This window comes from Anoplolepis gracilipes, chromosome 13 (assembly GCF_047496725.1).
Source record: "Anoplolepis gracilipes chromosome 13, ASM4749672v1, whole genome shotgun sequence".
Lineage (NCBI taxonomy): Eukaryota > Metazoa > Arthropoda > Insecta > Hymenoptera > Formicidae > Anoplolepis > Anoplolepis gracilipes.
Genome location: NC_132982.1, coordinates 934,646 through 957,775, shown reverse-complemented (window position 1 = coordinate 957,775; position 23,130 = coordinate 934,646). Strand labels below are relative to the sequence as shown.

General features: G+C 36.6%; 1 protein-coding gene and 1 pseudogene across 1 annotated transcript in view; one reads left to right on the top strand and one right to left on the bottom strand.

Moving 5' to 3' along the window:
- LOC140672728 (uncharacterized) overlaps positions 1–23,130 on the bottom strand; it is a 193,289-nt gene that overhangs the window by 9,756 nt on the left and 160,403 nt on the right. The gene's annotated exons all lie outside the window — the stretch shown is intronic.
- Positions 14,204–15,594, top strand: LOC140672735 (uncharacterized; annotated as a pseudogene).

Genomic DNA, 23,130 nt, shown 5'->3' with positions numbered 1-23,130 from the left:
TGCTATTGGACATTTAAAACGACTTGTATACGACACTATCATAAAAACTAATACTTCTGTAGCTAGATCTTTAGAATTCGTAGTTATAATACCACCATAATCAACATATTCTTTATTTTCAGTTTTTATATCATGTGTACAATTTGCGAGCGGATGGCCATTGAATCGAATATCAAAGTTACATTTTCTAAAAATTGTTTTTCTTTTATTTCTGTTTCTAAATATTCAAAAACTTCCGAAAGAAAACCTGTCTCACAATTATAATTTCCTATCCATTTTCTTAACATAGACGGATGTGATAGATGGAATGCTTCTCGTAATAAATCTTAGCCCTTTGAACTATAAAAATATAACGTTAATGCAAATTGTTTCATATCTACTGTATATCGCCTATGCGTTGGAGCAACATTGTTATTATTATATTCATTTAAAATAAATTCTAATTGCAAGCCACTAAATGTATTACGAAGTATCTGTTCAAGATAAAACTCACATACATTATTCATTTTTAGAACATCAATAATATTATTCATTGTTGCAATTTTTTCATCTCGCCGATGTAGACGTTTTTACAACATGTGTACTTCTTTCTTTAACTCTATTTCTTTCTCCGTTATTTTTCTTCTCTTTGGCGAAACTTGCGTACTTATATCTATAGATTTTCTCTTTTTCTGCAAAAAACATAACTACTTTTACATACACAAAAATATTATTAGCTTAGTTTCCAAATAAATAAATTTACAAGAATTTAATACAGTGTAAATAAATTATTTTTTAAATTTTGTAATTTTAAATATAAATTGTAAACTGTAATTTTTTCTTCTATTAATTCAGAGTGAAAATATCTAATTTTAATTCAGTTCTTTGATTTGGATTTCTCTTTACATTTTCTCCTAAAAATGTTAGCAATTTGATGAGTAATATTAAGCAAGAGTAATTATTATAGACTACGAAATCATCCATACCCAATATGTCTTTCATTCATATTGTAATAAATAATAAATTCTAATGTAAATTTTGTACTTTTACTATTATACCTTTATCTAAAATTAAATATATATTTTGTTTACAAATTTATACTAACCTCAGTAGAAATATCTTCTGTTTCTTCATTAGATGTTATATCCTCATTGTAAAAAAAAGATGGAAAAGCATCTCTACGCAATCTAATGTTTGTGGTTGATATGCATCTTTGGAAAAATGCTTACTGCAAATATATATGTATATTGTCGTAGTGGCAGCTCAATTAACTCCTTTGGTATTGCTTGCAACAATTTATTATATTTGTCATTATATTTTAATGGAAAGCTACACAGAAGAAAACATAAATTATAAAATTTATTTAAAATATAAAATGTACCATATAAATCATTAATACGTTACAATATTTTATTAATATTTTTCTTACTCTTGGAAATTAACCTCTGTAGTTGTGTCGTAAAGAGATTTGCAATTTTTTAAGATAAATTTTTTCCCCATTTCTAATTTAGTTTAATAATCTCAGATGCTCCACTCTTTAAAAAAAGTCAATTATAAATAAAACGTAAACAAAACTTGTAAAATACTGGTACCGACATTGAAATTATGGGTGCGTTCCTTTTGGACGCTTACACGCTTAAAGCGCTTATAAGCATTGCTTACGCTGTTCCATTTGGAGTTATAAGCACTTATAAACGCATAAACGTCACTGTGACGTCATAACTTGTGCTCACAAATGCTTATTTCATCGAGGTAGAGCAGCAAAAGCGTGAGCGCTTACAGCGCGTGAGCGTTTATATGAAACGCACCCGTGGTATCGCATGATGAATAGAAAAATGGATTTAAATTGTAATGTGATTAATATATGATTAATAACTGAAATGTGATTTAAATTGTACATCGGTATATGATGGTAAATCTTTTCAACGTAATTCTTTAGGCGTAATATTGCAGTTTTCTCGCGATACTTATTAAGAATTAAAAGAATGTTTTCTACTTCTGTATTAAGTTTTAAAGAATTTCCATCGTCATCAAACAATATTTCGAACATTATTACAATTAGTGAACACAAAAGAACAATCTGTTTTTCCGCCATTTTGACATGCTCATGATGCTCATGCACCCAAAAAGAACAACTTTCCGTTTACAATTTTAAGCGCTTAAGCAGCAAACGAAACGATTGAAAATAGCGCTTATAAGCGTGAGCGCTTACAGCGCGTGAGCGTTCATATGGAACGCACCCTATATGTTATGTACAGTGAGCGCTTAGTGATTCTTTATTGTGATTGGTTTCTGCACTTAGATCCAACAAAGATCTAAATGCAAGAATCCATCACAATAAAGAATCACTAAGCGCTCACTGATTTACTTTCTCTGCTGAACGCAGCCATAGATTTAAGGTACGTGTTCATGGTGTCGCTTGTCACTCATTTTCAGCGTCAAAAGACATCACGTGACCAAAAATAAAAATACCAATTCGTCAATTTTGATCACGTGATCTGTTTTGACACCAAAAATGAGCAACGAGCGACACCATGAACACGTACTTTTATATGACTAGATGGAGCATTGTCTCATAGACGCAGCTCCATAAAGTTAGCCGAAACATTTTGATTTTTTTATAATTAAAATTAACTAATCGTTTGGTGGTCGTTTGGTGGTGATTGGTAGTCTAATTAAAACGTTTGGTGGTTCATATTTTTTTAATTAAATAATTAAAATTTTGATGTAAAGTTAACCGAATATTTTTATTTTTCGTCCAATCGAATTAAACAAGAGCTTATTTGATGCAGAATCGTTAGGTGGTCACAAATAAATTCTTTACAACGTTTGGTGGTCCATAGTTTATCCAAAAAATGAAAAAAATCATGTGCGGTAAAATGACGATGATGACTGTAAAATTAGCCAGACCAATATATTATTTATTAAGCAATTAAAAAAAACCATGAACCACCAAATGTTTTAATTGGACTACCAATCACTACCAAATGATTTTCTATCATGTAAGATCAATTTGAACAAAATTGCTTCATAAATAATATATTGGTCCGGCTAATTTTACAGTCATCGTCGTCATTTTACCGCACATAATTTTTTTCATTTTTTGGATAAACTATGGACCACCAAACGTTGTAAAGAATTTATTCGTGACCATCTAACGATTCTGCATCGAATAAGCTCTTGTTTAAGGGTCGAGAGGACCCACGGTGGAGACCTCATGCGGAGACTTTGGAACTACAAATTCTTTTCGACGATATTTCGGCTATAAATTAAAAAAGAATCATATTTAACAATGACATTCTTATTTAGGAGGATTTCTCGCAGCCCGCTAAAGAGCGATTTTTTGGAAAAAAAGCTTAAAATAAAATTTCATAAAATTGACATGAATAAGGTATACTGATCGTGAATGAAGTATATAGACCAGGTGCACCGATTGTAATTATTATAAATTTTTTAAAAGCCAAAATGCAAAATCCGGCTCTTTAGCGGGATAATAAACTTTACAAGGAATGTAGCAAAAAGTTTTATAAATAAATACAACTTCTTCGAGGCAAAATATTATCGAATAGAATATTGTATCTGTACCTAAAGTGCAAGTGCAGCTAATTATAAGAAATTGAGTTGGCAGCACCGTTTGCTAAGGAGAAACAATGAAAGACAATAATGTCGTCTTCGTCTCTCTTAAAATGCAATGATGTTTGTACGTATACAGACACACCAATACATTGAATAAGAATTCATTTCTCAATGTTGGTGACAGTAACGCTGAAATTTTTTCGTCGGTCCTGTCGACCCTTAACTCGATTGGACGAAAAATAAAAATGTTCGGCTAACTTTACTTCGAAATTTTAATTATTTAATTAAAAAAAACGATGAACCACCAAACGTTTTAATTAGACTACCAATCACCACCAAATGACCACCAAACGATTAGTTAATTTTAATTATAAAAAAATCAAAGTGTTTCGGCTAACTTTACGGAGCTCATAGACACTATGGCCCGTATTCTGAGCGTACATTTAGTGGCACATTTATAGATCACTTTTAGAGGCGCTGATAAATGTTCTGGTAATACGACTAAAATCCATCATGTTCTCACCGCACATTTATAGCGCCTTTAGCTTAGAGGTACATTTTGACTATCATGTCATACATCATGCGAATTGATCGTTTATGGCGGCACTGTGATTGGTCGTCGCGCGGTCAATTACGCGCCATAAGATAAATTTACAATTTTTATTATAAATTTCAAAAGCATCTATTCTATTTCGAAACTCGCGACTCACGTTCACGTACTGCATTTATTTTCCGAACTTCAATCGCATGATCAATATCTTCCAAAATGCATCCATGATTATGTACTTTCGTACTTTTGTATATATTTTTGTATTTATTTTGTACTTTTGTATGTACTTTTCTAGTTTAGTACTATTGTATTAACTTTTCGCAATTTATATACTTCGCTTTACACACTGATGCACTGTTAAGATAAAGAAAATTTTTAAAGTGCCCAAATATCATAATTATTGTTGTGTAAAATCTCTATTAATTGTAAGAAACTCGATATATATCCATTTTATTAACAAAATCAATCATATAACGTTGATAAAATCAATTAAACTTGTCAATCGTACCGTAACTGTTACGCACAGAGCGTTTTTATCTTGCTAAAATGTGCCTCCGACCACATTTAGCGGCGCATCTATCGATATGGCATAAATGTGCTATAAATGTTGCTCAGAATAGGATTTTCACCATAAAGTTGCGCTTTTAGGCTAAACATGGCGGTCCGCCTCTAAATGCGCTGTTAAATGCGCTTAGAATACCGCCACATTTAGCGCGTCATCTAAGGCACATTTAAAGGCACATTTAGCGATAAATGTGAGCTCAGAATACGGGCCAATATGATAACTTTACTGGCTTTTACTGGCAGTAGAATCGAAACCACAGACTTCTATACTATAACTAGACCGCTATCTTCCTTATATATTAGACCTAAAAAATGACCCCGAAAAATATGTACAACATTGGTAGGATAGAGAAAAGGAGGGGATAGATATGTAATATGGCTGCTATAGGAAACTCGTTTCTGAGTGACATTCACAGACTTCTATATAATACTAGACTGCTAACTCCCTAGATTTTGCTTATATAAAGTGTCCTTGAATTTTATGTACTAAGAGCGCGTTCGGGGAGATACTATTATGGCTCCTGCACACAGGACGCGGCAACGTTTGCCGCGCGGCAAGTTTTTCTGGTGTTCACACAGCATGCGTTCGAAACTAGTAACTTCTAGTGAATCTTCTAAATTCTGTTGATACTTTATACATAATACATACGAAAAGTTCAATATATTAGCAAGAAATATATATAAAATGGATAATATCGAAATTATAAGTAAAAAAAGAATAAAATATTAATATTTTTAATTATACAATAGAATAAAATAATTAATTTTATAACTGGGATATTTTTAGGTTAGGATAGGTTAAGCTATAATAATTGTTATTTTTATTATATATAGAAATTTGCGTATTATGATTTAATAATTGTTGTAGGTGAATATTTCATACTATTAAACAACGATACTTAATAGTATTATTTAACTTTTATTTGCAGTGGTGTACAGACTGTAATAGTCTTGTGCCCATTGGAAGACATTATTGCTCTGATTTAAATGATAATAATATTGAAAATAATATTAATAATAATAATAAGAATGACTATTGGGAAACTATACATAGAAGACGTCGAATATTGCTACTGACTTTGTTTTATATAAGAAGAAAGAGAAATAAGAAAAATATTTTAAACGAAAAAAATAGAAGATATTGGGTACATCCTATACTACGATTAAAGCAACAACAAGGGGATTGGTATAATCTTGTTGAAGAAATGATATTACAAGATGAAACATTTTTTAATTATATGAGGATGACACCTACTATGTTTTATTTTATATTATCAAGAATTGAACCTTTAATTAAAAAAATGGAAACAAATTGGAGAGTTCCTATTCCAGCTGCTGCTAGATTATCAATGACCCTACGGTATATCTAAATACATACACATTTAAATTTAAATATTTTTTAATTACATAAAACAATAAGCAAATTATATATAAATAACAAATAATAATAAATAAATAAATATTTGTGGAATAACTATATGTTACTTGTAATTTTTAGTTATTTAGCAACTGGAGATGGGCTTCAATCTATCGCATTATGTTATAGAACTGGAAGAAGCACTACATCAAAAATAATTAAAGAAACTTACATTACTTGAAAACTTTAAACAATATGTATTATATGATGTTAATTATTAAATTAATATATTGATACCTACCCAAACAATTATCAATTTTGGACCATGCTGCTTTTATATCTGAAGGTCCTCTAAATTTATAAGGTATTCTTGAATTCCATAATATTTCTTTTTCGAATACTGCTGCAATCAATGTTTCCCAATAATCATTTTTATTATCATTATTAATATTATTTTCAATATTATCATTTAAATCAGAGTAATAATGCCCTCCAACGGGCACAAGACTATTACAGTCTGAACACCACTGCAAATAAAAGTTAAATAATACTAAGCATCGTTGTTTAATAATATGAAATATTCACCTACAACAATTGTTAAATCATAATACGCAAATCTCTATGTATAATAATGTTACGTCCTGTCGGCTCCACGTTTTTCCTCCCACGAAATGAACAATAATCGTCCGATCGGTCACAAAAAACGGGCAATAGAAAAGAACCGTTATTATCAAATAATGTTTAGACCTACTAAAAACGATATCTAAACAAATACCGGAAGGGATCAATAACGAAATCTCCTAAACAACAAAACAGACAAACACAGCTGCATAATCTTAAGAAAGAAACAAATAACGCCGCTACGCAGTGTCGGCTCCACGTCTTTACCTCCTATAAAGATAAAGCAATAATTTCCCGACCAGTCATAAGAGGGCCGCGGAACGAAAAAATGTTTTAAACATTGAAATCGATGTTCAAAGAAATGACCGAAAAGGATCGATAGAGAGATCCCCTAAATAAATAATGGATAGAAACAGCTGGATAATCCCAGGAGATAACCAAATGAAGAATCTCCAAATTTCCTAAGAGGCCGTACAGAGCCCACTAATCAGCAACAATAAAAAATAAGGAGGAGAAGGATCTCACCGAACGACAGCTTTTTACACGTCAAAATCTCAAAAATACTCCCGCCCAAATTGTTAACACGCCCTCAAGATTTAATATAAAAAGGGAAGACTCGCGCATTACGAAGACCAAAAAAATTAAAATCAGTCGATAGTACAGCATCAGATTCATTCGACATAGATTTTTCGGTCGTTTGCTGACTCAAGCAATTCGTTTTACACTGCGGGAGTTCCGATTACGTCTTAAAACCTATTAGAGTCAGTGCTCAACAAAGACCACCCGCCGAGTAAGACAACTGGAGCCACAACTACACCAGCAGTTAAAACGCAACCAATCTGCCTAAGTAGTAAGTTTAATTTCCTTCTCTTTTGTTTTTTTTTCTCTCATCGTCTCCTTTCTCCTTTATTCAACCCTGTTCTTTTACTAAGTATGCCTAAAATCGCGCCGACCCGTCGATTCTCGCGAGCCAACCGAGATCATAGATCGGACGACACGACCGTGTGCGAAATCGCGCCGTAACACATATTACATTTTCGTAAATCTTAATTATTTTTTTTTTCTTATTATAAACCATTGTAACAAATACCAACTAGAATAAAATCTTTAGAATCGCACTCCTTCCCCCTCTTTTCTGGTTGATGACCTCCGTACTTATGTAACACCCGCGATCCACAAACACAAACACACACACACTCATACAAATAATTTTAAAGCCGATATTAATAAGATCATATGTAAAATGGTAAGAATTAATTGAATAAATGTTAATCTAAAAATTAAAATGATCGGTAAACTTATTTAACTCCCTCACTCCCTCCACGCAAAAGATCACACAAGGTCCCGTCCCGCGTAAAAGAGATTCGATTCTCTTACCAAAAAGGGACCACTGAGAGAGCGTTCGCATAACAGAGTAATAACGACACCCGTCGTTTACCTGTTTGCTAACCTGCAACTCGTTCGACCGAGTCACTCGTCGATAAGACTTTTGACATCGGAACAGTTCTTGTTACGCCCTTCCTCTGACCCATCCTCTCTACGGGCCTGGACGTAACAATAAAAATAACAATTATATATTATAGCTTAACCTATCCTAACCTAAAAATATCTCAGTCATAAAATTAATTATTTTATTCTATTGTATAATTAAAAATATTAATATTTTATTCTTTTTTTACCTACAATTTCAATATCATCCATTTTATATATATTTCTTGCTAATATATTGAACCAGAGAGAAGGTTTCTCTCTCTCTGATTGAACTTTTCGTATGTATAGAAAATTTACTAGAAGTTACTAAGTTTCGATTATGTTGACTTTTGCATGCAGGATGCGGCAATGTTTGCCGCATGGCAAAAGTTGGATCTAGTTCAACTTTTTATGCGCGGCGGAAGTTATATATCCATTATTTCCGGAAAAGCAGACCTCCAATTGGCTACCGCGTCGCATTTTGCCGCGCGGCAAACATTACCGCGCCCTGTGTGCAGGAGCCATTAGCGCTAAGGTGACCCTTTCTGCGCATGCGCTGACATGTGCCGACGCCATTATGATCAGTACATGTACTTCTAACCTGCTTTCGGTCTTTAATTCTTGTCAGAACACATGTCGTGTTAGTAAAAAAAGTAAGAAATATAAATATTAAATTATGGGATACAAATGTGCAGTTATTTTATATCTTTTATATCGTGTAAGAATTGGTGAATTTTTTCACTTTTCACTATTCATAATTTCACGTGATCATTTTCATTTTCCACAAATGCTCTGAAAGTGGTCGTGTATGTACAAAGTGAAAAAGTGAAATAACAGAAAAATTCATAGTTAGAAACCACTTTCATTTCTATTCTATAACCTGAAAATATCTTGAAGAGTATTAGTAATACAGTAGTGTGTTAAAGAGGATTCTAACCCAAGTGTTCGAGGGGAGTGCGGGCGCGGGGGATGTCACGCAGGTCCGCGATGCGATTTGTAGACGAGGGGTACGCGGAGAGGGGGAGAGATCTGCGGCGCGGTTTATGGACGAGGGGACAGCGGAGAGGAGGGAGAGGTCCGCGGCGTAACCGATGGGTCCGCGAGTAGGCAGATAAATAGAGAGAGACGGCGCGATAGGCGTTCGCAACGTGGTAGAGAGAGACGGAGCGATAGGCGTTCGCAACGCGGTAGACGGAGACGGAGCGATAAGCGTTCGCAACGCGGTAGACGGAGACGCGCGGTATAGAATAGGGTAAGGAGAGCGCTATGTGGGTGGGAGTCTATTGACCACGTCGCCAATTGGCCAGTTTAAAATGAGGCTCTCTGATTGGTTAATCGTTGCTGATGACCCTAGGCATCGGTCGATATAAGTGGCTGTGGTCAATCGTGACGTGGTCAAACGGGACGCTCCCGCGCTATGTGCATTGTACCTAGCGTAGGACAATGAGAGTATAATGTGGCGGGAAAAAGGAGGAGAGCACAATAGAAAGATAGTGTGAAAGAGAAAGAATGAGGATGAGGGGAAAGGATAGCGGAAGCACGATAAGACAGAGGCTAAGGTATACGCGAGAACGCAGAGAATTTTTGAATGTTAAGCTTTTTTTTAATATTATTATATATATTATTATTATTATTATTATTATTACATCTAATTATATATATATTAAATATTATCTAATTAATACTAAGTGGAGAAGGAAGAAGGATGGGATTAACGAAGAAGGCGCAAAACACAATACACATATTTTATCATTAACAAAATTTTTTAATCATAAAAATGTGTATTTTTATACATATAGTGTGCATGTGTATGTGTATATGTGTGTGTGCGTTTTAAAAATTTAAAAGATAAAATATAAAAAGTAAAAAGATATAATATAAAAAATCTAAAATCTAATATATAAAATATAATAAAAAAGATATAAAATATAATATATATAAAATTGAAAAATATAAAAAAATATAAAATATAAAAAATATAAAATATAAAATATGAAAAATATAAAATATAATAAAAAAGATATAAAATATAATATATATAAAATTGAAAAATATAAAAAGATATAAAGAGATATAAAATATAAAATATGAAAATTCTAAAATCTACAATATAAAATATAAAATTATAAAAATATAAAACTTAAAAAACTAAAAATAATGGGCGGCAGGGGGAACGCGCAACGACTGCTTCTGTAACAGAAAAATGAACATTTTTATTAGTACCTTAAAAAAAATATCTAAAATTTGACCGTATTATATAGAGATACTTACAATACGAGGGGCTCCTCTCCGAACAATCTGCAGAGACAGAAAATGTACGTCGACATTTTTGGGTACTCCGCGTCTAAAAAGCGGGAGCGGGAGCTGTAACAGAAAAGAAAATGAACATTTTTATTAGTATTTTAAAATAAATATTTAAAATTTGAGCATACTTACGATAGGGCTCCTCTCCGAACAATCTGCGGAGACAGAAAATGTCGACGTACATTTTCGGATACTCCGCGTCTAACTCTCGGGAGTGGGGGCCATCGCACCACAAATTCTCCCACTCCGCGCACTCCTATTTGTAGGCCCGCACCCAGCGCACCTCCTCCATGTGCGCGATGCTTATATACCCAGGCACAGGATAGGCACCTATTTCGAAAATCTATAAAAAAAACATATAAATATATTATAAATAAAAAAACGTATAAAAATAATAAAAACTACTTACATTTCCAAACAGGACCTCCAGTAGCGCCTGGAATAGGTCGCGGGCCATATTCTTCGCTCTTTGAAGTGCGCGGCGATGGTACTGGCGATAAGGAACCCACTCGGGTAGCCGTAGGTGGCGGTACCCCTCTCAAATATCGCCTCCATAAATGATGCAATTTGCGACATTTTTATTCACTTCACAAATCACAAATGTTCTTACTGCACTGCACCACAGTCAGATATTTTATGCTAACTCCAGCGGGCCTCCAGGAGGCTAGGTAACGTCTCGGTGAAAAAAATAGGGTAGGGGATGAGCATGACATAAGAGTTAGTACGAATGCTTACTCTTCACAGCTAATAAAAAAATTAAAAGCTGGCGCGAACTGTCGCTCCACACGGCATTCATACAGATAATTCTAATTGAATAGCATAAAAAATATAAAATATACAATATAAAATAAATAATATAAAAGATAAAAAATTAAAATAAGGGGAGGGAGGAAGAGCGCACCACAGCGGTTTCTGAAAAAAACATCATTATTAACATCTTTAAAATTTTATAAAAATGATAAATATACACACAAATCTTGCAGAACTTCTTTGTTTACCACATGTGTGTAATAATTACGTGAGAGGCAAGTCGCTTTCTTCTCTCTTCTAAAAAGTCTATCCTTCTTTCTCTTTTCATCTGTAGCAGCTTCTCTCTTCGGAGATGCTTCATTTTCGCAACAACAGGATCTTCAAATTGCATAAGTTCTATATCGGTATTTTCATTGACCACATCGCATAAAAAGTCTATATCATCACGAATCTCGAAAAACAGTTTCAACGATCTCGTATGAGTTTTTGGCAAACCAGTTTCACGATTTCGCAAAAACTGCACCACAGAAGTCACAGAGCCGCCGAGGGCGTCGGAGTGTTCTCTCCACTGCATCTTATTGCAACACTTACACAATAATAGTTTTTATTTTTCATGCATTAGTCTTCTTTCGTACAAAACGGACAAAAATTGCACGGTATTAATTGATACAGCGGTCTCTGACATCTACCGCATTCATATAAATCATGGATTTGCTGATAAATTTCACTTTGATGTATGCGCACCACATCACTCCCAATCTGTGACCTCTCCGGTAATCGCATGAAACACGATACACAATGTTTAACAAAAATCCCAGGTTTATAATAAAAAGATATAATGCACAGCCGTTTCATTTTATTATATGTACGAACTTGTACATCATCTAACGTACGAATAATAAGTTCCACAACATCACTGAAATCACTAGAATTACCGTCCAAGTAACTAGGAACCAAGAACACTATCGTATAAGGATTGTACATTCGAATCAGAATGCTCGGACGAAAAGTCCATCGAATCGGACGACTCGGCAAACTCGAACGAATCGGATGAATCGAATGAAATATTCACCAAGCGTGAATCAGGCGACTCGGAAGAATCGGACGACTCGAACGAATCGGATGAAATGTCCATCAAGTCATCCATAAGCACAAAGTTTTTTTTATCAAATATAACAGAAAAAATGTCACAAGGATGACCGCAAACTTGCGTTTTCTTCCAAACTCGCTTTATCAGATGTGACAAGATTGTCACAAGGATGGTTGCAAACTCTTTTATAGCACACGCTCCTCCCAAATATATATATTTTAATCTCACATCTCTCATCTCCGTTTAACTCGAGTATCACGTCTCATCTCCCTCTAACTCGAATATCACGTCTCATCTACATCAGCATTTTCAACATCTTTAGCAAAATGAATGTAGATCCAACTATATACATCATACGTTTTATAAAGAATAGACGAAGGAAGAAATAATAAAAATTAGTAATAAAAACGGTAATTTATTTATTGCAAACATCATAGAGTAAATCATTTACAGCACATGTTAACAATTCACAATCTACGAGTGATTTGCCGTCAAACGCGTCACTCTCACGTATCACTTTTACCGCATCGTAAACATTAGTGATATTGTCGTTAGCGTATTGCGTTGCAAAACGCTAACAAATTGTTTAAACTTTTCATTAACAATATATGTATTCTGACACAGCCAGAAATGCATATGATCGATACAGTTTTCAAAATCGAATAAATGCACCAATGTTTGCGGGCGCATATACAAAGAATTATTAGACAATGTTAATTTAACAATCTTGGAATCAGTTAATGTAATCATTTGGATAGATAGATCGCAGATCCATAATAGCTCACTTTCAGTCGATTGTACATGTCGTTCAATATCGGTACGTTTCTGCATTAATGAGTGCCAGGTAACGATAGGCAATACTATTTGATTGCCTCGGTTATCACCAACAAGTAATTCCACATATGACATAGCTCTGACGCTTATTCCAATCTCTAACTATTTATATGATGTCGGGGTTAGAGCATACCTTCTTCCCAAGATACGACCCGCGCGACGAGACTCGGATGAAATGCTACAAAATTTTAGAAAAATGTTATTAAAAATATAATATTAATATATATAAATATTAAAAATATTATTTAAAACTAATATAAATAATAAAAATATTATTTAAAAAATAAAACTTACTCTTTCTTTGGCAGAGTGTCCATAATCGGGACGTAATAATTCATGTTGCTTCCTTTAGCGGAGACCACAAACGATTGACACGATACTAAATTATTTTAAGTATTAAAACACAATTTAGCTCTACACACTGCAATGTGGAGGGGGTTATTGTTCACAATTTAGCACTACAAATTGTAATGTGGAGAGAGTGATTGTTGATACAGCAAGTTTTTTTTCTCCAAGCGCCTATATACAGCTGCTAAATAATAATTACATCTCCAAAGATTTTAGCTGAATGCGCTTAAAATTTTCCATGCGTCCAGGTGCGACAACATTTTCTGATGAAATCACACCTGAATATTCTAAATGTACGTGACAAATTATCAAAAAGTAACTCGCAGCTGCATGTAATTTGAAACTACAAATTATACATGCGCTAACGAATCTTACTAAAATGTTTAAAGTGTGCGTGACAAATCGCGAAATGACAACTATATGTAATTTGAAGCCGCGGATCTTCCGAGCGCCGATATACGGCTGCTAATATTCGAAATATGACAAATCTTTGAGATGACGTGGCCCATAGGTGACAATCCAACGAGATATGACAAATCTGCAGTTGCATGTAATTTGAAACTGCAAAACTTTCGAGCGCCAATGTGCAGCTGCTAATTTTCAAAATACAACAAAAAAAATTTTTTCGACATAACGTCATTGTTAGATGACAAATCGCGAAATGCGTGATAGAAACGTCTATGAATTGCGATATAAATTCGCTGCAAAGAGGTGTACCTCCATTATTTTCGAGTCGTGCATCTTGTTCGGTCTGAAAAACATGGCTGGGCAAATTGTGTGGGAGCAATCCACCCGGGTAAATTCAGTGGAGGAGTACATTGCGTGGGAGGCGCAATGTAACGAATCTATCGAGTTGTTGGAAGAACAAATTCGAATTAAACGACCACGATTATCGAGGAAATCACTGATTGCTCGAATCGCGCGACTCGAAGGATTGAAAAATGTGTTGCGCAGGCGTTTCGTACACGCGGGTACAGGATGCAGTTCGCGAGAAAATGGATTGATTTGGCGAGAGATCGATACAGCGTTCGAAGGTCGTATCATGACTGGTGCGGTTATAAATTATAATCATATTGAACCTCATCAATTTTTGGAAGACGCGAGCGACATTGTGCTCGAGCACGTGCGAGACGTTATGAAAAACACAACAGTGTGAAAGTGAATACAGTGTTTAACGGCGAGTTTGTGGCGGGCGATAAGCACGCCAATAAATCAATCAATACGAGAAACTTCGAACTCTTTCGTACATCTGATTTACGCGAGTGGTATGAACGGCAAGTCGTCGAGCCCACCATTGCATCGCTCGAAGAATTTCAGGAACGCAATAGCGGATGGGCATTATCGCGTATACTAAATTTGACTGTAAATATAAATAAATATAATCCTATGCGCGCCGGATGTTGCGTGCAATTACCGCGAAAGATAATAATGAAACGAGCAGTGGTTAACGTGCAATCTCAAGACAATACATGTTTTGCGTGGGCGGTGGTGGCTGCTCTGTATCCAGTTGAAAGACACACAGATCGACAATCGTCATACCCACATTATACAACAGTACTAAATCTCCAAGATATTGAGTTTCCAGTCACTCTTAATCAAATTAAAAAAATTGAAATTTATAATGACATTTTAATCAATGTGTATACCATCGAGAATGAAAACATTATCTCGTTACGTCTTATGGAGCAAAAGAGGGACAAGCACGTCAACTTGCTCTACGTGCAAGATGCGTGAGATATCGGACATTTCGCGTGGATCAAGAATTTATCCAGACTTGTTAGTATGCAACTCAGCAAACACAAGAATAAAAAATATATCTGCGATCGGTATGTATATTTAATAAAACTGTCTAAAAATATTTAAAACAAGGATATAAAAAATATTAACTTTTATTTTACAGATGCATGCAATATTTTTACTTGGACGAGAAACTACAGTCGCATACAGTAGACTGTGGAAAGATGAACGACTGCGCTATCCGGTTACCGAGCGATAAGGACAGGTGGCTCGCATTCGCCAACTACAACAGAAAAGAGCGACTACTTTTCGTCGTGTATGCCGACCTGGAGTGCATTTTGGTGAAAAAAGAAGAAAATTTTTATCAACATCACCAAGTACTTAATATCGTTTATTATGTACATTGCTCGTACGATAATTCATTATTCGCGTATCATTCTCGTCGCGAAGCCAATTGCGTTGCGTGGTTTGCCGACGAACTTAAAAATTTGGCGCAACGTGTAGAAAATATTTTAACAACCAATGTCCCCATGGTAAATTTAACGCAAGATGAATGGAAAGAATTTCGAAGCGCGACTCAGTGTCATATATGTGAGAAACCATTCGTGGAAGATGATACGTGCGTACGCGATCATTGTCATTTGACCGGACAGTACAAAGGTCCCGCGCATTCAAATTGCAATCTAAATTACAAAGAATCTTTTTGCATTCCAATAGTATTTCACAATTTATACGGTTATGATTCTCATTTTATAATCGAGGAAATAGCCACAGTTCGAAAGGGGAATCGATTTACTTCCGATAACAAAATAAAAATATATTTCATTTACAAAACATGTTAAGGGTACGAAAAACAAACCGGGAAATCACATTAAATTACGTTTTATAGATTCATATAAATTTCTCACAAGTCTCGACAAATTGGCATCTTATCTGAGCAAGGATAAACTCAAAATTTTACAAATGGAATTTAAAAATTTATCCGCCGAAGATTTCAATTTACTGACAAGAAAAAATGTCTTCCCGTACGAGTATATTGACGGCGTAGATAAATTGCAAGATGCGTGTCTACCATCGCGAGAATCATTTTACAGCTTCCTTAACAGGTAACACAATATCCGAGAGCGATTACGTGCACGCTGAGATTGTGTGGAAGCGATTCTCAATTCGAACGCTAGGCGAATATAGCGATTTATACCTCAAAACTGACGTCTTGTTACTAGCCGACATTTTTGAAAATTTCCGCGAGAGTTGTATCAAGAGTTATGGGCTCGACCCCGCGTATTATTATACTCTTCCCGGCTACACGTGGGACGCTATGTTAAAGCATATGAAAATTATATTTGAATTACTCACAGACATTGACATAGTTATGTTTATCGAACGAGGTATACGCGGTGGTCTGAGTCAATGTTCCAACAGGTACGCGCGTGCTAATAACAAGTACATGCAGTCGTATGACTCATCGAAACCATCAACGTACTTAATGTATTTCGATGTTAATAATTTATACGGATGGGCAATGTGTCAACCATTGCCCTATGCCGATTTTCAGTGGGTCGATAATGTTTCCAATTTTGATGTATCATCGATCGCGCTGGATTCGTCTACAGGCTACATCCTCGAAGTCGACCTCGAGTATCCGCAGCATCTTCACGATTCGCACACTGACCTACCGTTTTGTCCGACACGCCACAAACCACCTGGCAAGCACGAGGACAAGCTTCTCGCAACCTTATACGATAAGAAGCGTTACGTGATACACTACCGCAACCTGCAGCAATATTCCCGTCACAATCTTCGTGTTGCAAAAATTCATCGTATATTACAATTCACTCAATCTCCGTGGCTCCGTACTTATATAGAACTCAACACAAAATTTAGAACACTGGCGAAAAATGAATTTGAAAAAAATTTGTACAAACTAATGAATAATGCCGTGTTTGGCAAAACGATGGAAAATGTGCGCAATCGCGTAGATGTTAAACTTTTGACAAAATGGGATGGAAGGTACGGCGCAGAGGCATTAATTGCAAAACCAAATTTTCAGCAGGAGCGTTTTTTCGGAAACACTAATCGCTGTGGAATTTACGTAAACTCGAGGTGAAATTCTACAAACCAATTTACGTGGGTATGTGTAGTCTCGATATATCCAAGACATATTTGTACGAATTTCACCACGATTATATGGTACCAATGTATCGGGAGAGATGCAAAGTCATGTACACCGATACGGATAGTCTTATATATCACATTGAGTGCGACGATGTGTACGAGAATATGAAACGCGATATCAGCAGATTTGACTATGCGATAGACAATGCGTACGGTATACCGCTCGTGAATAAAAAGGTACCGGGTCTAATGAAGGATGAAAACAATGGTACCATAATGACTGAATTTGTCGGGCTTAGAGCAAAAATGTATGCGTTGCGCGTGGATGGTAAGAAGGATACGAAAAAGGTAAAAGGCGTCAAGAGTAACGTTGTCGCGAGAACGATAACGTTGGACGATTACACGCGGTGTTTGAACGAAGAGATTGAAATGACGCGTAGTCAGTCGTGTATAAGATCAAAATTGCACGAGGTATACACCATTCACGAAACAAAAATTGCTCTAAGTCCGTACGACGACAAGCGGTATATCGTACCTACAACTACTGATACGTTACCGTGGGGACATTATAAAATACCATTGTAAATAATTGTATTTATTTATTGTAAATAACTGTATTTATTGTAAATATAAATTATATATATATATATATATATATAATATATTCATTCATGTAAATTTATGTATATTTTTATTATGTTTATAATAAATTATTTTTATGTATCCAAGAGTTGTGCGATTTATCAAGTCCCATTTCACAAAAACTTCATCTCCGTTTTTACGTATCACCTTTTCCATGAGATACACGTTGGGGTTAGCAACGTGTAGTTCGTATTCGTAGAATCCTCCGGCTACAGGATTTCCGCGCGAATCTTTTAATATATATGTCGCGGGATTAGTATTCTGTATTTTGACAATTTTAAACACTTCGGCCGACCAATTTGGTGTGTAACCTTTATCAAAAATGGTCTTGAATTTGCTCACACGTATCGAATCTCTCTCTCTCTCTCTCTCTCTCTCTCTCTCTCTCTCTCTCTCTCTCTCTCTCTCTCTCTCTCACTCACTCACTCACTCACTCACTCACTCACTCGCTCACTCGCTCATTCACTCACTCACTCACTCACTCGCTCACTCGCTCGCTCGCTCACTCACTCACTCACTCGTTCGCTCGCTCGCTCACTCACTCACTCACTCACTCACTCACTCACTCACTCACTCACTCACTCGCTCGCTCGCTCGCTCTGTCCCTTTCTTTTACAAACACACTCAGCCATACACACATCGCGTGTAGCAATCAGCTGATCGCAGCGTCCGATGTTATTTTAAGGAACACTTATTCCTGACGTAATTATACGACATTTTCTTCTTTACCAAAATTTTATTTAAAGCATAATTTTGTGTTATAAGATAAAATAGTTAACGATTTTGACTCATGCGGCGGTAATCACTCATCGGACGGTCAGCTGCGCCCGCGCTCGCGGTGCGCCGCGCCGCTCCTGGCTGCCTTCTATACTTGACGCGTGATTTGCTAACTATTTTCGCTTATAACTCAAAAACTACGCTTTAAATCAAATTTTGGTAAAGGAAAAATTGTCTTGGAATTGTGTCAGGAATACGTCATTTTACGGACGGAAGGTTGTTCTGGGACACCCTGTATATTATATATTAGATTTTAGATTTTTTATATTATATCTTTTTACTTTTTATATTTTATCTTTAAATTTTTAAAACACACACACACACGCGCGCGCGCACGCACGCACGCGCGCACACTATATGTATAAAAATACACATTTTTGTGATTAAAAAATTTTGTTAATGATAAAATATGTGTATTGTGTTTTGCGCCTTCTTCGTCAATCTTATCCTTCTTCCTCTTCCACTTAGTATTAATTAGATAATATTTAATATATATATATATATAATTAGATGTAATAATAATAATAATATATATAATAATATAAAAAAAAGCTTAGCATTCAAAAATTCTCGCGTACGCCTTAGCCTCCGTCTTATCGCGCTCCCGCTATCTTTTCCCCTCATCCTCATTCTTTCTCTCTCACACTATCTTTCTATTGTGCTCTCCTTCTTTTTCTCGCCACATCATGCTCTCATTGTCCTACGCTATGCACATAGCGCTCTCCTTATCCTATCTTATACCGCGCGTCTCCGTCTACCGCGTTGCGAACGCCTATCGCTCCGTCTCCGTCTACCGCGTTGCGAACGCCTATCGCTCCGTTTCTCTCTACCGCGTTGCGAACACCTATCGCGCCGTCTATCTCTATTTATCTGCCTAGTCGTGGACCCATCGGTTACGCCGCGGACCTCTCTCTCTTCTCCGCAAACTCCTCGCCTACCGACCGCGCCGCGGACCTCTCTCTCCTCTCCGCGTACCCCTCGTCTACAAACCGCATCGCGGACCTGCGTGACGTCATCCCCCGCGCCCGCGGGTCCCCCCCGCCCCCGCACCCCCCTCGAGCACCTGGGTTAGAATCCTCTTTAACACTATTTAATACAATAATCAATTTTGTTACATATCTGTGCAACATTTGGATTTTTGAAATCGCAAGTATGTATTAATACTATTAATTATATTACATTATATCGTATTACTCTATATTCGTTTATATATATTATTGTATTATTAGTCATAATTTAATATAATTTATACAATTAATTGTTTTAGTATGAATGTCATATACAAGCAGCGGGATATTCTGCTGAATTGCCTAAAACAGCATTTGGAAATAATAAGAGGTCGAGTTTCAAGAAAGTTTGAAAGCCGGAAAGAATTGGTTATTATATAAAAATAATAATTTTATATATATTTGTATTGTGACCGTGAATTTAATTCTTGGTTAAAAAAACCCGCGTACGCTCCTTTATACGAATTTTAGGCCGGTGGACTGGCGTACGGCACACCTTCGGCGCGATCGCTTAATTGATCGTCAATTTATTATATCGGAACGATACAGTTTGGGCGCCAGGCGCGAAAATTCGCGCCGTCTCCAATTAATACGGGATTCGCCTGATCCACTCAAAATCGCAAAACAATTACGATCGCGATGGCAACTAACGCAGCTAGCTAATACTCAAGCGGTGGAAGGGGGGGGGTGCGTCAGGAGCTGAACGGGATCGAGAATCGATATTTGGCGGGTGAAAATCTCCCGGAAAACAGACACAATTATTAATTAGAAGAATAAATATATTTGACAAACAGTCGGGAGGTAAAGATAGTACAGAAAAGAACTTTCGGTGTGGAGCGAAAAAGCCTCTCCGAGCGAGTTATCCTAAATGCGACAACTAGACATATACATCGCTCGGCGCATGTGAAGGGCGCGTGACGGCGCGATGTCGCGGCCGAGGGATATTGAATTACGCGTGATCTCGTAGGAATCCAAACTTTTTCGTAGATCGCTCGCGGTTTGTTAAGGTCGTGGCGATCGTAGAAATATATTATTCAATTATAGGTGACAGATCCTGGCCACGAATCGCCCGCTGATCGCTCTAATCGATTTACGCTAGAAATATACGCAAACATGCGCGGTCGGCACGCATCGATCTCCGCCATCGATCACCACGGTACTTGTTGCATGTTTTATACGGCGTATGAGGTTCCTCCAACAAGCGGAATACGCAAATTCGACATCCGTGTACACAGAATTATATTCGACTAATTGACGTTACAATAATTGTTCCCGGATCGCGAGTCCATAAATGGCGCGAAACGCGAAGTCGCATGCGACACGCGGTATACGAGCTCGCTTCGCGACAGATGCAAATTAACACGCGGCAACAAATTTCGACATCTAAACGATACGGGATACGGTAATACAATAACGACTATCGGCGGCGATTATTGAGAGAGACGTTATGCCCTTTTTACGACTCGGACGAAATGCGGCCCTCGCAAATCTCAAAAACGATACGGCAACCAATACGCGACGGCGGAATATACTTTCCCCGTGAATCGCGATAACTAGAATTACTACAATTATAACAGGGCGCGTTCGTCCGAATCGCACGAGTTACCGGTTTGGCGGCCTTACAATCCTTCCTCCTTGTTGTCGTCCGATCTCGTTCAGGATGATATTCACTAGTCGGGTCGATAGGCCTGTCGTCCTCGATCGCTCGCCGAACAGTGACGAGCGTGAGACCTGCGGAAGACACGCCGGCGACATCGTACGCAATTAGACCACCTGCGGCGCTATCGTGGCTCTTAGGGCCAATCATGGCCGCCTCTTATCGCGGCCCGTTCGATTTGAGTTATCGATCTTGTGATTTCTCGGTTCCCGCGACGCAACTTCCCGGTGCGGCTTGCCGGCAGCTTCCGGGCGGCTCGGTCCGGTGCCCTTGGCTTCCCCGAACCCTATGGTTGAGTTCGACCCTCCAGCTCCGTAGTCGGGGCTCCGATGTTCAATATATCGGGAGTGGCCATCCCCTTGACCGTTCCTTCCCGGTCCTTCACTCTCTGTACGATCCTGCGGATTTGAACTTTTTAACGGCAGCCAATGTTTCCGCTGGTTTATAAATTATTGAGCAAAATGCACAGTAATAATCGGGCGTGATCTCTCCGCAGTCCCTGGCCTCCGCTCGCCGTCACAACCAGGCTTCTCGGACCCGCGTAGTTGTCGACTAGAGGTTGCTGCCGCCAAACTCGCAAATAACGCGCGACATTAAAAAAGTAAATCTCGCAGGGCGCTCTCTCTATTATTCGAGGACGTAGGCCCCGCGAAAACCCTTCCCGATCGGGTCTTTCGGCCCTTGTGATGGACGAAAGAAAACGTCACGTCACAGTATTCATTATTCAAAATTATTATATTTTATTATCATATTATATATTATATTAAAAAAAGTTGTTTTATTTTATTATCATATTATTATATTTAATATATCTTATTATCATATTTTCTACTTTCTTTGTGTGCTGCAATCAAAATAGCCTATGCGGCAGCCATTTTCAGCAAATAATAGTTAGTGATTTCAGAAATTCACTGATGTTACACATTTTCATAATATAGATTGCTACCGAAAAAGTTCACGTGAAAATTTTCACATTTTCGCATCACTAAAAATTACACGATTGCAAAATAGTCGAGTTCACCCGGAAATGTTCATTTTTCATCATTCCGTCTTAAGGGAAAAGATACGCGATTGCTGCCTTGAACTTGTTTTCGAACACGTCCAAACTAGTAGGATAGACAAGGGGAGTGAAACCATTGCTGGACGGTGCGACGAGGTAAATTGTGCCTGAATTTTATTGGCTAGTATTTTGCGCAAACGTTGTGATGTTTGTATTTTTTTCGATTGTCAAACTTTCACGTAAATTTAGAAAGTTTGAATGATCATGTGTCATATGTGTAAAGAAAAATAATAATATCTATTAAAATAAAATATAAAATATGTTTGATTACTTTTACTAAACTGCATAGTAATATATTAATTAACCATATTTTATATTTTATTGTAATAAGTAATATTATTTTTATTGAGATAAATACCAATCAGAAAAATTCTCATAAAATTTGTTTCATATCATATTGTTTCATGATTATCATGATTTTTCAGAATAAATTCTAAAAATAATTCTCTCTATGTCATATTCATTATTTTATTTAATATTTATTATTTATTTTTAAAATTTCTCTACGCCGTTCGTATATACTGACAACTGAAAAGATCACACACCCATAAAACGGATCACCATTATGTTAATTCTTTCGATTGTCATAGCGAAGCGCGCTCGCAAAGCATTCCTCCCGCTGCTTCGTCGCGGGCCTAGTATCAAGTGACAGTGGGAAGCGTCTTCGCGCCGCGAGCTTCTCGCGGCATTTC